Source organism: Simochromis diagramma, unplaced genomic scaffold (genome assembly GCF_900408965.1).
Source record: "Simochromis diagramma unplaced genomic scaffold, fSimDia1.1 OVJJ01000402.1, whole genome shotgun sequence".
NCBI lineage: Eukaryota > Metazoa > Chordata > Actinopteri > Cichliformes > Cichlidae > Simochromis > Simochromis diagramma.
Genome location: NW_024386972.1, coordinates 6413879 through 6429657, shown reverse-complemented (window position 1 = coordinate 6429657; position 15779 = coordinate 6413879). Strand labels below are relative to the sequence as shown.

Genomic DNA, 15779 nt, shown 5'->3' with positions numbered 1-15779 from the left:
ATCACGTGATCCAAAGAGCTTGAGACGAGACGCAATCATTGTTTAGCTGCCTGGCCAACAACTTTTATTGCTTTTGTTCCCTTTCTGGTCTCAGCACAATACCTGCTCAGCACCTCTGAGACGCACCGTTAACAAGAAGCTGGTGGAGCGCCGATAGGCTAAAGGGCGGAGATTTCCATCAGCGGCTGGTTGTAACCATAAACGGAGCAGAATCAGAAAACAGTGGACCACTGCTGTTTTTTTCGATAAAGAAGCTAAAAGTCCCAGCTCTAGCTTCTTGAATGTGTACTTTTTTGGGATATTTGTCTTCTCCGACAGTAAAATTAAAACACTTAATGTTTCAGACTACTTGTTGGGTGTTACCTTAGTCTAGAACAAATTTCACAGAGCCTAAGTTGAAGCTTTGATTTCCAGGAAGTATTTACTCTAAGGAAGACGTACACTTTCTATATTTTCTAGAATTTTGCATCTTTACTGGGAACTTGATGATTTTACTTTAGAATGCTTCTTCTCTAAAAGGAAACTGTGTGACTCAAACTAGTTGGCTTAAAGGAAGACAATTTTCCCCCAGAAAATTTCACCCAGGAGGTTGTTTGTGAACACGTTTTCGCAAATTGAGGTAAAGCGATTGCACAGTAGAGACGGTGGCGTCAGGCACTGGTGTTTCTGTGCAAAACGAGCCACATCTGCGACGTGAGCTGGTGGTGTTAGCCTTTGTGTTCCTGTGTTGCCCTTATCTGTTAAGCTGTTTGTGCGGTGATCACAGTTTCTGGGTAGATAAAAGGCTTTCGAAGAGTTGTTCCAAAACAGGAAGACGGTTATTAGACGGTTATTTTGTTCTTGTTTTTTTTCCCCCCCTTTTAACTTTTTACAAGTGTTTAATTAGGCAGAGCTTTCCCAGCTGAGTGTTTCCCCCGGCTTTCAATCAGGTCTTCTTTGGTTTTCTGGATGCGGGAGAAAATTTCCCTGAAGAGTTTCTTGTACTCCGGCTGGTGAAAGTCATCCTCAAAGTCCCTCCCTGTCTGTCAGAGGAGGGAATGTGGTGGCGATGAAGGATGCAGTCTGCACTGACTTGTGGCTCAGTTTGTCCTGCCCGTCTTCCTCAGAGTGGCAGCGCCGAAGCAGCTCGTCGTACTTCACCTGCAAGGCGCTGTACTGGGCGTCAACCTCGTTGAGCAGCGAGATCCCGCGATATTTCACTACCTCGGCCCGGCGCACGCAGGAGCACTCGTGGTCATAGACCCTGTCAGGAGAGTCTGGCATCTGCGTCGCCTTCATCAGCCGCTCACTTCTCCAGCGCTTCAGGACCGCGGGGCTTTTAGCCAAAGATGCCTCTCCGTCATTCTCCTCCTCTGGGTTGAGGAACACTGTGTGTGGCAGCAGGCCGTGGAGGACGTCTGGCCTGTTGCATCTTGTAGAGGATTCTGATTTCCAGAGCTGACGAAGCTCCTCCGCCTCGCGCTCCAGCTCAGACAGTCTGGCCTGATGAAGATAGACAGTTGGACAAACTGTTAGACTGGCAACCTGTCCAGGGTGCTACCTGCCACCCGTGACCTTAAATTGGATTAGTGATCAAGAAAGTGGATGGATGCAAGTCGGAAACAAATTTAAGGACAGAGAGATACTGGTGTCAGTCTTACCTGACATCCTGCCATCCCGGCCAGCTGCTGCTCCAGCTCTGCATTTTCTCTAGCGAGCAGCTCAGCCTCTCGCTCTGCTTCTTCCCTCCGAGCACGCTCAGTGGCAAACTGTGTCTGAAGAGCATGGAGGGACTGTCGCAGCGAGTCCTGCTCCTCTTCCTGCCATGATGTGGTAGACGGCTCGATATCCTTTGAGGGTTTGTCGGGATCGTAGTCGTACCTGCACAAACAGGTGCATTTTAGACCCCGATTTCCATATACAGTATTTAAATAAAAGAACTGATGTCTGGATACTAAATATGAAGCTACAGCCAGCAGATGGTTGGCTACAGTCCTGACCAAAGCAGTGACTCACAGGAGAGCACCCTGTTGGCTGATAGAGACCATGTGATATGGCTAAAAGTTCCACAGGAACCCGGCGAAAGAATCTCTAATGGAGATTATTTCCTCAGCTAATCTTATCCATTATCACTTATTTATAAATGTTACTTAACAACTTAAAAGGTGGCAATAAATGCAATTGGGAGAAGGGTCAAAGGTCAGCAGCCAGGCTGTTCAATCTGGCATTTAAATCTTATGTTTTTTGTGACCGTTTAAGCGTTTTGACAATTTAAACCAAATCTGCAGCTTCATCCGTTTGTCTTGATGTGTGGGTGAAAATTTATATATATCCAAGATAAAGAAGAGCTGAAAACAATAAATAAGTAACGACCGGTGAAAAGAAAGCACACTAAGCAAGGAATCAAGGGCTTATCAGTAGCACCGGGCAGCCTGTGTGAGAGTTCATCAACTTCAGACAGATATTGAGACACAGTTGTTCTCTCAGCTCGAGACTTTGACCTCCTTTCTTCCAACCTCAACCACCGCGCCGCTCTCTGACTTTATCACTGAGACTTCCTGCATGTTGTGAAGAAGCCCTGCTAACAGGATTACACACCACAGAGACTAAACTGAGGCTGTGAATGAACGCGTCACACTACAGATCAAGAACAAGTGACGGGGGCACGAAGCACGCAGGCCTCTGCGAGGTAGACACGAGCCGCTGCCAGGAAGAGCAGGATCAGTGCAGATAGGTTAAAGCTAAAGCTGAGAGGATCGGCTTAGATCTCCTCCTGAGACCTACAAAGAGCAATTAAGGCGATTTTACCAGAGTAAAATACAAAAACACAGCAATGAGCTGACAAATTACCGTCCACAGTCTCCAGAATGTATAAAAATTTCACCTGTTATAGAGTTTGAAACTACAGGTGTTTATCCATTATTAGCAGGTTTTGGATGTCCACCTGCAAGAACAGGACTGACAGCACATTTTTCAGGCGCAGATAATAATTATGCAAGGTGTATCTGTGGAAAATGAACTAAAATATCAGCTGAACTGAGGACTACAGTATCTCCCTGCACTGTTGGGCATTTGTACCCCTGAGTAGATCGAGTGCCTGAATACGACTTCCTGCAGATGTTTTTCAGAGAATATGTTCACACAGTCATCATGGAGCATGTTGTGCCTGCAGCAGATGACCGTGTAATGAAATCAGTGCAGAGATATCGTTATATCAGTGGTCAATTTTGTCCCACAGTGTTTACTTTTACTTACATTTACCTCATAATTGGAGGTTTGGGCCCCTTTTACTGTGAGCGTGTAACATTAGGCAGGGAAGATGGAAAACGACATCATCATAAATGGTTCCCAGAACCATTCATGATGATATAAACACATGCAAGCTTCAGATCTGCCCGTCTGAAGTCAGCTCTCTCGACTCCTTATTTAAGCTCCACTGGTCTGTGATAATTTGTGTTTGCGCGTTACCCACCTGAGTGTGTTTTGCAGCTCCTGCAGGCAGGACACGCTGTGAGTGCTGCGAGGCCAGCTCTCTCTGTGTGAAGGTTTCTGAGGTGGAAAGGGACTCAGCTTCAGCTCCTCCACCTGATGCTGCAGCTCCTCCACCTGCATCTGCAGTAGCTCCACTGTTTCTGTAAGCCTGCACAGAAAAAAAATAAAAACCAGTGAAAACAAAGTTAGTAAAAAAACAAAGAAAAAAAAAGTTTTTAATAAGAAACTGGTGATAAATGTCTCACCCTTGGATCTTCTGCTGGGCTGCCCGGTTGTCCAGAACAAGTTTGTGGTTGCTCTGCTCCAGCTCTCGGGCTGACAGGTCGAGCTGCTCGTACACTTTTGCGTGCTGGTCGTTAACCTGTCTGAGGAGGTCCACCTGCTTTGTCAAGTACTGGAGGCGAGAGAAAAAAGGGCTTAAAAGGAGAAACACATCTATTATTGTTAACAAATTACACTATCAGTCATTAGCAGGTCAAATGAGCAGCTATTTTTAATGATTAAATCATTACAAAAATCGCTGATAACTCATCTTTTTATGTTCGCCGTCTTCTACAGTAGCTTTGCATGATTCAGTGTTTAAAATAATTCATTATCCAGCTGACAGATATTTTAGCTCCTCTCCCTTTAAAGCCTAGCTTGAATTTCTTTTCCAAGCTCCCCTCATTGTAAGCCCACTTTCATCTGATTGGCTGCCCCTCACAAACAAAAGGTTTGAACAGCTTGTAGGTGAAGCTTCTGCACCTTTAAGGAATCTTCTCTCACTGACTCGAACAGAGTCGAGAGTAGATTTACAAAAAAACCCACCAAATTCTTAAATAAGCATTTTGAGCAGATACTCAATATTTAAACGTCATGTTTGATGTGAGGACCAACAGTAAGACAGTGTAAACATAAACCTACTATTATTATCCACATGCTGCTATTTGAGCATTTTTCTGGCAGGTTAACAGCTCGACAATTTTATTTCCCAGTAACACCTAAATGCCTCCCTTAAGTCCCAGATTAATTGAGGACGTATTATCTAACAGGGCGTCACAGCCAGGAAACTTACATCATGTAATCAGTTGGCGTAAAATCAAAAGAAAGAAAAAAAGCCCAGCTGATAAGTAACTTCACTCTGCCCGGACACGCTAACATAAACAGTCCAAAGTCAACAAGGCAAGCTGTACATTTAAAATGAGGTGTTCATGGTGCTTCTTTTTATTAATCGCCTTTCAATCCAGCAAAGAGCGAGCGTAAATCAGCAAATCGATCCTAGCACTGGTCAACATTGATGTCACGTGTGTCTGCTGCGGGTCTTAAGAGATTAATTGTGTATGTCAGCAGTTTAATGCAGGGATGGATTTAGAGCCCCCCCGGGCTGAGCCTATTTACTTAAATTTAGCAGGAAGTCAGAAGTCTCTTAGAAAAGTTTTTTACTCTGAGCTTCTACTGTTTTGGACCGGGAGTTTGAAGGTAAAGGGACACATGACTGTCCATCCCCAGAAGAAGAAATGGCTGTGTACAGCAAAATATTTCGTGTTAACGTTTAGTAACACCCTGAAAGCATTAAAGAGGAAATCAGTGCTGTGTGAGAGAAGCGGGTTCATCTCTTGATGTTTTCAGCACAGCCTGGCCTAATGAGAGCTCTGTTTAGGACTATACTTTGTGAGAGAAGGGAGGTATTTACCTCGATCTCCTGCAGTTGTTCCTGGTTGTTGGAGTACATCTGCTTGAGCCCCTGCTCCAGCTCCCTGTTCCTCTCCAGAAGGGTCTTCCCCAGCTCGGCTGCCAGCTGCAGGTCTGCAGGAGACACGAAGAGAGGTGAAACTGCAAGTCCTTCAGCATTCATGGCTCTGTACTAATGGTGAAGGAGACCTGACAAGCAGCTTTCATAGGTGCTGTTGGTGTTGGCAGCAATCCAGTAACACAAAGTGTCTCTTTAGAAACTCAATTAAGGAAAGGAATAAAGGCATGCACTTTTACATTTACAGGCGAAGCTCTTTTTCACTCTACATGGACAAAAACATGATAAAATCTGAAGGTGATTTTTGCACACACAGGAACACAAACCCACGGCCACTAGCGTAAAAGCAGCCCGTGCAGGCAGAAAGGATGAATAAAGTCAGAGGCACATTCAGGCAGAGCGGTTCTGTTTTTGCCGCATATGTGAGTGTGCTGCTGACTCCTGGATTTTCTCGCACCCTTCCAGGACTCGCAAAATTTCCACTAAATCAGACTTCAGACTAAAACCACCCCGACTTAAAACCCACAGAAATTGATGCAAATATTGCCCGTGCATATTTTTAAAATTACTTATAATGCCATTCATATATTAAACACCGCGCATCATTATCAGCTGTAACAGTCCTGTAATTCTCTGCCTGCAGGGTAAATAAAGACTAAGTGCGAATCTTTATCTTTAAGCACAGAGACACAAAGACTGAAAGGAAACTGTACCATGTTCAAGGTCTTGCTTGTCGTACCACGGTTCCTCCTCCTTTATCTCAAATTCTTCCTCCACAATCATGTCTGTAAGCATCCTCGGGATTTTATTTTAATTTATTTAATCAGTCAAACTCTTTAAAGATTTATCTACATTGAAAACATGAAACACTTTGAAAAAGGACTTTGCTATACCGAGATAACCGGTTCAGTCAGCGTCCTCTCCCCCCCACAGCCGGCACCGGTGCGCGCTCATCATAGGACAGTCTTACTTCCAGCTCACCGCTCATGAAATCGTCTGCGCGCGGGAACGCTTTCCGGTTTGGTTTTTCAGAATAAGGGTTGCACCACGACACCAGAAAAAGAAGACGACAGCGCATAAAGATTTAAAAATACAAATATGTTAAAGGAAGAAAGAAAGAAACAGATAAACAGCAAGAGAACAAAAGATACAAAGTAAAACTTAAAGTACACTAATTAAAAAGCTGGGCACTTTAGCAGAAACATATTAATTTGGGTTCAAAAACTAAATCTTGTTATTGTGGAATCTGTGAATAACAGATGAAAAAGCAACAGGAACGTGCGCGGACTGGATGTTAACTAATTTGAGAAAAAATGATTCCACTATATTTAAACGTCAGTGGTGTAGTAATGTCTGGTTAACAAAGGTAAAACAAAATTGTGGTTTTATTGTGAAGATTAGCACCCGTGATTTCCGGCATCAGGTCGCCACACCTGCTCCTCCGAGTTTGGTCCGCCAACGATTAATAGCCACCACACGGGGGCGCTGCAGAAACATGACAGCACGAAGGTAGAACCGCAGAAATACCGTAGGCTAATGATCTGCGGTCATCAATGAACAGCAGAAAATCTATCTTTTTAGATAGTTGGTTTAGGAACAATATTATTTTAGTTAACCAGTTATTCGATTCAAATGGTATGCTTTTCTTCTATGAAGAATTTTGTTTACATTTCAATTTAGCTATCAGTCGTGATGATTATACTAACGTTAGTATAATCATCACGACAAATGTGTTAACGTATTTGGATCTATACCTTCAGGGGTTTGTATGCTTTTAAAGAATAAACCTAATATCCCATCAGACCACAGGCCATTGGCATCTCCAATACAAACTGTTGGTAAGATATGCTTTTCTAAGCATTCAAAAAACAACAATAAACCTTTCAGATCTTTATTTCAGAATAGTATAACCACGCTAACATATGTAATTTTTTTCTGGAACCGGTTGACTGATGATATTATGTGGAACGAATAAAAATAAAATAAATTAATACACAGAATTTACCCATCTAAAGATTATCTTCAAAGCAAATTCAAATTAGGCATTGATGCAAACTGTAGTTTTTGTAAGACTTGCAAGGAATCCACTATACGTCTTCTTTGGTTTTGTCCTCTTGTACAAGACTTCTGGCAGAGATTATGTGTTTTTATCTCAGAAAATGTATTTAAAGGATTTGCTCTGTTTTGGAAATATGTATTATTTGGTCTCCACAAAAAACAAAGACAATTCAACAATGATAACAGATATATGATTAACTTGTTAATCTTAATGGGTAAATTTCATATTCACAAATACAAATGTTTAGGAAGACATCCCTCCTTTTATGTATACTCCTATGAGCTTTTGCACTATCTAAATTCAATTAAGAATTCTTCTAACCCTAAAGCTATAAAAACAATGGCTGTATGTGAAAAAATGAAGATCCTTCAATCTCTTCGCTTTTTGGCTTAATCAGCTAAAACTTCTCCCCCTAGCGTATGTGTAATGTAGGTTCTGAATAATGTTTGTTTGTTTGTTTGCTTATGGTTTACAATTTCTGTAAGTACAACACTTTTAATGTAATACTGTTTAATTCTACTTTGTTTTGCACTAATCTTTAAATAAAGGTTGGAAAAAACCCCCAGGAGATCTGCTTCTGCGCCTGCGCTGTTTTGCCCAACAGCTACACGTTTCCATAGCAACCAGAACCGACCGTACCATTGTGGTTTAACTGAAGTGGTTGAAAAACGGTTCTTAGAATTTTATTTTATGTCTTTTCATTTTAATTTTATTAATTGTATTTATTAATTTCTTTAGTTACTTATGTTTATATTATTTTCATTATCTTTCTTTTATATATTGAAATACAGCCTGTATTGGTATTTTCTCAAGTTGGAAAAAGTCTTTGAAAATGTTGCCATATTTGTTGCCATATTTGTTATACTTGTTACATTTGTTTAATTAATTAAAAAACGGATCTTCTTGTAAGTCGAAGGTTATTATTATTTATTTATTTTAATGGATGATTTTTTTGACACAAAAGTATTTCATTACTAACAAAGTGAAAGAAGTTTCATTTAAATTAATTTATAGATTTTATCCAATAAATAGTTCCTACAAAAATATAAGAGTGACATTGTCTTCCCAGAGATTGTTATTATTATAATTTATTTTGGTGGGTTTTTTTTTTAAACGATGTTATCAACATACATTAAAAAGCTCGTGTGAATGTCTACTTTAATTAATTTTAAATATCTTATTCCATTATAGTGACTCTAAATAATTTACTTCATCAATTTAAATTTAGTAAAAAATATCACATAAAACTAATCCATTAGAAGTGAAAGTGCTGCAATTAAAAATCCATTTCTGTTAGACAGTGATATTTAAAAAAAATCTTGATAATGAGGACAAATATGCAGTATTTAACATTTAAGCTCCACCAAGTGTAGGAGTGTTCATCCTCACCATTTCTTTAATTCATCATATTTAATAAGCTGATTATGTGTGTTATAGAAAATCCCAAATTACAACTGTCAACAAACAAACAAACAAACAAACAAACAAACAAACAAACAAAAACTTTCCTGTAAAACCGCAGAAAACTAAATAAATTAGTCTTAAGCCTAGCTATCATAAAACATAAGTTCACTATGAGTAAATGTAAGTTTTTAAACTGTTCATTTCAAATAAAAGCATCTGGCTTTTTTACTCTACATCTCACTGAGTGTCCTGTTTCTTACCATCAGATGGTGGCAGTGTAGTTTCATAATTTGCTTGACAAGCATGACATATACCAGACATGAAAGTCCTCGTTTAAACCAGACAAAGACGATACATGCGCACTGATTTGTAAGAAATTGTTTATTTGAAAACATCAAACGAACTAACCAAGCTCTAATAAATGAACACACCACAAAGAGCTGATCCACAGTGTACACAAAAACAAGCATTTGATCAGCGGTGAAGTCAAAAATCAGTTTTGTTATTGGATGCAGAGGATGAAACACTCTCCATGATTTCTTTTGGGAACCATCCAGCCAGCTTGTTATAAATAATAGTTTGATGTGAGATGATGATGACGAGTACAGCTTCAGCCCCTTCACCTTGTATATCCTCCTATCCAAACAGGAGTTCCCTTTATTTAGTAAAATAATGTGAATCTTTCATCTGTTTAATCACTGTTTCTACTATTGTGCATAAAACAGATGAAACAATAGTATACACTGAATGACTTTGAGACCTCAGATGGATTATTTGTTATGGCTGTATAGCAATATTATGCACATTGCATATGTTATAACAAGCCAATAACAGCAGACAGCTACACAATATATTATAATGTAGTTAAAAAAAATCAGAAATACACCTTAAGCCCAAAAGTATAAGCACAGACAAATAAAATATGTAGACACTTATTATGTAATCATGAAAATAGCTCCAAACCAAAGTACATAGCAGTAGGAACAGATATGATAAACCTTTTATGTTTTTAGTGTCTAGTTTACATTAAATAAGATCCAATTTGCGTGACAGAAACAGCTAACAGTAATCCAGAGATTTGCTCTGCAGCTTCCTCTATACAAAGCTCTTTGAACTTAGATATAACCAAACAAACCTGGGATCTGTATTTCTGTGTCGGTGAGGGGACCCTTGGTCACTGTACAAGGAACAATATATGGATTATATCGTATTATAGTATTATATCTATACATACACCCACAGGTCACTTTGTCAGGATTTTTTTTTGTTAATCTGCTGGGATTTTTTTTGACACTACCATCTCCAGGCTTTACAGAAAGTGATCTAAAAAAGACAAAAAATATCCAGTGAGCAAAAATGCCTTGTTAATGTCAAAGGTCAGAGGAGAATGGCTAAGCTGCTAATTAGAGCTAATAGGAAAGCAAAAGTAAATCATTACAACCCAAGTACAACAAGTCAAACCTTAAAGTAGACGGGCTATTACAGCAGCACTACATGCCACTCAGCTAAGAAATGGAAACTGAGGCTACATTTTCCACAGGATCATCAAAATTAGACAACAGAAGATTGGAAAAATGTTGGTCTGATGCGTCTCAGTTTCTCCTGCAACATTTGGAAGGTGGTGTCAGAAGAAGCACAAGGATCCATCATTGCTTGTATAAATTGTTCAGCCTTTTGCTGATTTATAATGGTGCGGGGGATATTTTCTTTGAACACTTTGGACCCTTTAATACCCTTTAAACGCCACAGGCAGTCTGAGTGTTGTTGCTGCCCATGTCCATCCCTTTATGATCACAATGTATCCATCTTCATGCTTTTAGCAGGATATCAAATATCACAAAGCTCAGATGATCTCAGAATTGTTTTTTGAACATGTCAGTGAGTCCGCTGTACTCAGATGGCCTCCACAGTCCACAGTGCTGAATCCAGTGGAGCACCTTTGGGATGTGGTGCAACAGACGATTCAGTCAGTTGCAGCATCTGCTTCTGTTGAGGCAAAGATTGTGAGTGAGATGTTAGGCTGTCAATGCTAAGGGTAATTAGCACATGGGTGTAACTGAGAAAAATTCCAATAAAACTCTCATGTTGACAGTGCAATTCATTCATCAGCCATCTGCACAATACTATCCATGAGTAAACATCCTAATTACTACGTGTCATTTTAGCCAGGCAGCTGAGTCAGAGGAAGTTTTATTCCAAGACTGTGTGAGCAGTCGTGAGGCTGGAGCGCTCACTGCTGGTGCTAGCCGTCATAGCTGAAGTCACACGTCTCAGTGCCTCCTCAACCCCAGGCAAGATTACTCATGCAGGTTGAAGATTAGTTGCAGTAACATCATAAGCTTTTTCCTTTAAGGCCTCTTAGCTCCAGCCCTTTCATCTTCAACGTGCTCTCGCTTTTTTGCGCTCCACCCTCAGCATGTTCCCTCTCTCCCCATCCAGCCTCCACCATCCTCCTGATTTCTGCGTCTCTGTTCTGTGGCTGTCAGCGAGATGAGAGCAACGGCAGAGCAGGGGCTCTCCACGGGGCTTTGGATGCTCAGAGTGATACAAAAGCTGTGATCTCCTTTCTGCAAAATCAACACGGCTTGTGTTTCTCCTATCTGCACTTACACCCATGTTTTTTTTTTTTTACTTTTATGTTGATGCCGTACTGCCTTTTAGATTTTATGGGGTGTGAAATATCAGAACAGCAGAATGGGACCCCATGCGCTCATTCAGCCTGGCCTGTTGTCTTATCTCCCTGGTAGAAAATGATTAGAAGAGCATCTCAGACTAGATTTCCACTCATGTTTTCTGTGTTTCAGTAAAGTGAAGCAGCACAATAATAGCCCCGCAAATAAACAGAAGCCAGATAAACTAATGGGGCTGAGGGGGGGGGGAATGAAATATTACAGTCAAGAGTGAAGGCAAACAAGATGATTGCCACTGTGCTCACCACCCAATTCACATATTCCTCCTCATCCCTGCAGCGATCTGGGTTAGTAATGATGTTTCTTGCTGCCACAGCGTGGAAGTAGTGACATTAATGGGCGACAGCAAACAGTAATGAGTCGTTAAAAGAGAGATTTGGAGCTTTACTGATCCGTTTCCATACCAACTGTCTTGGCTGTGGGGATTGGATCCTTTCAGTGTTTGGGAGCAGGGGGTGTAATGGGATTTGAGGAAGTGCTTGTGGGGAAGAACCTCAACACAAAAACACACATATAGTACATACTGTATGTTGACTGTGTGCATGTGTGCATGTGTGTGTGTGTGCGTGCGTGCTTGTTTTAAGGTAATCTTCAAAGCTCTGTCTTTCAGCAGAAATCCTCCCTGACAGGCGGAGAGAGCAGAGAGCAGAGAGCCTGCGGCGATTTTAATTTGTTGTGATTTCTTATTTTCTTTTCCGCTTCCTCTTTCTTCTTGCCTTTTGTTCTGGACACATGCACAAACAGCCAAGGATGGGGAGATATACTGGTGCTGAGAGGAGTGTTGCCGTGACAACCAGGCGTTTGCAAAAAAAAAAAAATCAGCATGATGCCAACTCTCATGCAGGATCGCATATGGGGAGACAAAGACGGTGGCAGAAGCCATCCGCGCGTGTGTTTAAAGAAGATATTACTTTTATATTACACTGGTTCCTCCATGTTGTTTACACGGACAGGATGCAATAAACAGAAAATGATAAATGAGAGAAATGAGGGGGGAAAGAGAAGGAGAGATAACATGGGGAGAGACAGATGACGATTACGATAAGAGAAATTGGATTTGGCTGAAAGATAGCAAAGTGTTATCACTGAACAGCAACATCAAAGCAATCGTTGACTGGGAACACTAAACTTTAAAGAAAAAAAAAGTTAATTTCATAAGTAATCTCCCAGCCCGGGGCTCGTGGGTAAAACAAAACTCTATGAAGTAGATGAATTTAGCTAATCTCTTTCCCACAGCTTCAGGGGGATCACAGAGGCACAGGGATAGAAAATTGCCCAAGTGCCTGATTTGGTGCTGAAATTTTATGAAAAAGAGACATCTTATGGCTTGGGTTCAGTTTTGCTCTGCTTTTGAATCAAGATCCAAGAGAAGCTGTAGAGTCTGAGGATGAGAAGAAAGGTTGAATAATGACTGGCAGCTGTCTCCTGTTCAGATGTTTTCTGGTGTTTGCAGATGAAAAGCGACAGGGCTGATGTTGCATCAATGCGCAGCGCTGACGTAGCAGACTGGAGTGATGATGGATGGTGTGTGTGAGGCCAGTCGCTAAATGTTGGTTCGAGAAAAAGCCTTCAGTTTAGAGCTGAAACGATGAGTCAATGAATAATATCCCATCAGAATAACAGATAGATGGCCAAGAAATTTTGTTGAGGTCTGCAGTGCTACCACATAAGCTGTACAAGAAAGATGGATGTAGCGACCTGTGGGACCATGATTTAGAAAACTAGCACCATGTTGTATTCAGTATAGTACATGTGAACCTAGAATTTTAGACCATAGTGTTATTGCGGTAACAATTGATAAGATTATTCATAAAAAGGAAGGGAGGATGTTTTTGCTATGGACCTCTATACTGCTTTTTTTTAAAAAACTAATCGCCCCATGCTGGCAATTAAAAAGAAAACAGTTTTAAGGGACTTGAGCACTGCCTTTTTACTTTTCCATCTCGTCTCAGTTGTTTTTTGTTTATGGTGAGAACTTGATCTGATCTCCTTCCACACCAGCTAACAGGTCAGGTGCACACTGCAAGCTTAAGCTAAAAGCCTTCCAACATCCAGGTACGTTTTGCATTTCTGTGATGTAGTACAGTACAACAGAACTAAAGAGTGCACAAACTGTAGCAAGCAGCTACCAGCTTCTTTGAAACACATGAGGCAGTGTACTAACTTCAAGACATCTCCACAAAATCCATTCCACATATCCACTAGACCTTCCTGTACGATGTTCCTGCCCCATAGTCAACTTACCATGAACCATTTTGAACAATTTTATGCAGTTTGTAGGGATTTCTCTATATGACAAGATACCAAACCACCAAACCAAGCAACACATTTGCAACTGATTTACATCAACTGATTCAGGCCAGAGTAAACGAACCATAAGCATGAAAATGCCCTTAGATTGTTTTAAATGTATCTGTTATTTACAGATTTATTTATTTATTTGGGGGGTGTTCTGAATAAACCAGTATAAACAACAAACGTTGTCTCATTCTGCATGTATCAGTAGCTTACAGAGTGTAGATTTCTTGCATTGTTAAAAGGTGAGAACCAAGAATTTTATTATTAGATTACATATTTAACTAACAAGAAAAAGACCCTGGTTTGATCCTGGGAAGAGACGCTAATCCCTTTGGGGTTGTGTCACGAAGGGCATTAAATATTTGCCAAAGGAAACATTTTTGTGACCCTCTGTAAATAAAGGAGCAAAAGTAGCTTTTTCTTCTTCTTGTACACACAAAATTTATGTATGTAGTCTTGATAGGACTCCTTCAGATTGTAGAAGCTTGAAACCCAAATGATAGTATTCCTCTTAATTTAGAGCGATCATCGGGCTACATTTTAAACGCTGCTTTATAATCAGATACTTTCACTGATGATATCCCCATCAAGCCTACTTGTTTACATGCAAAAGTGAGATTGTGGACACGATAAACACAATCAGCATTTTGCATCAAAACATTTTATTGCAGAATATTTTGTTATGACACTTGATGTGTTCTACCCACAGAGTTGAAGTCATGCATGCTTCACAGACCACCTACCCTTACTGCTGTTGTAGATAAAATCAGGTTTACAGAACAGATCTGGCACATGTGCTTTGTCCCTGATATCATTTGATCATTTAGATTTCCCTTTTCTCAAAGCCTAAAGATTGGTCAAATCTAGCATGAGAGTCCTTATAGAAGCAAGGTTCAGCTCTTCTTTAAGCCGAGCCTTGTTGTGACTGCATTTCTGTGTATCTGATAAGTTTAAGACTCACAAACTGGAAAAAGCTGAGCAGATCACTTCTGCCCAGCAGTGCGGTGCAGTCCAACTGCTGAGTGAAGACAAACCGGCCTGGCAGCTCGCTCTGTTTGATCCCTTCTGATGTGAAATGCTTCTTCCTGGATCAGCTTCAAATGCAGCATTCTGAAGCAACACACTCAGACAATTTTACCGACAACAAATCAAAACGTGTATTTTTTTTTTTGGAACACTTTTTGCCACCGTCAGCCAAAACCTGCTGCTGTGCTGAATTTATTTTGCAGCCAGTTTCTGTTTTGGATGTTTCCTCTTACAAAGCTGATAATGTTTTATTAGCTTTACTGGAGCTGCAGCAATAAAAAGGAAATAGTAGAAAAACGTATTTTCCAGCAGCAGTTTAAATAATTGAAGAAGAGCACCTTTCATGCACAAACAGGGACAGGGCCTCGTGTGGCTTTCTTTATTGAAACTGTATATTTATAGATGAATGACTCATGAGTGTCTGGGTGAGGGTTTTGTCTAAAACCAGCATTGAAAAAACTGCTTCAGTGCTTACACTCATAGATTCTCCGAATCACTGGATCAGTTTTGTAAATACGTTTTATATTTTCCCATTGTTTTCAGCATCATGATGATGGTAGAGCTCTAACATGTTGGTCCAAGTTCACAGCAGATAATCAGTGACTCCTTGAGTTGTGCTTAAATGTCTTTGCTCATTTATTGATTCAAAAAAAGTCACAATTCTGTATATATTTAAAGATATTTATGGTTATGAACTCCTGAGTCGTTTTCAGCCAAATACAGGTTGTAAACTGGTGTTTAGAGTCCAAAAATAACCTTAATGTTTCTATCCACAAGGCTTAATTCCATTATATGTTTTAGTGTTAATCTTTACTCCTTTAATATTTAAAAGCAGAAAAATTTCGGGTCCCAGTTTTTTCTCAAACTCCTGTGATCTCTAACTGCAAATTTTATATAATTTAGTGAAAAGATTATTATCTTTTTAAGCCAAAGACACAGCAACTTAATGAAGTAATGAAGTAATTTAAAACTCATTTAAAACATCAAACATAGCAGGGTCTATTCATGTAATCCAAACTAAGCTTTAAGGTAAGCTAAAGCCATTACAACCAGGAATATCTGGATAAACTGATCTTCCCCACTTGGGAAAATTACTTTTAAA

At 40.2% G+C, this 15779-nt stretch overlaps 1 pseudogene; it reads right to left on the bottom strand.

Moving 5' to 3' along the window:
* Positions 1 to 296: 296 nt before the first annotated feature.
* On the bottom strand, positions 297 to 6218 carry LOC120738217 (annotated as a pseudogene).
* Between the last annotated feature and the right edge of the window lie 9561 nt (positions 6219 to 15779).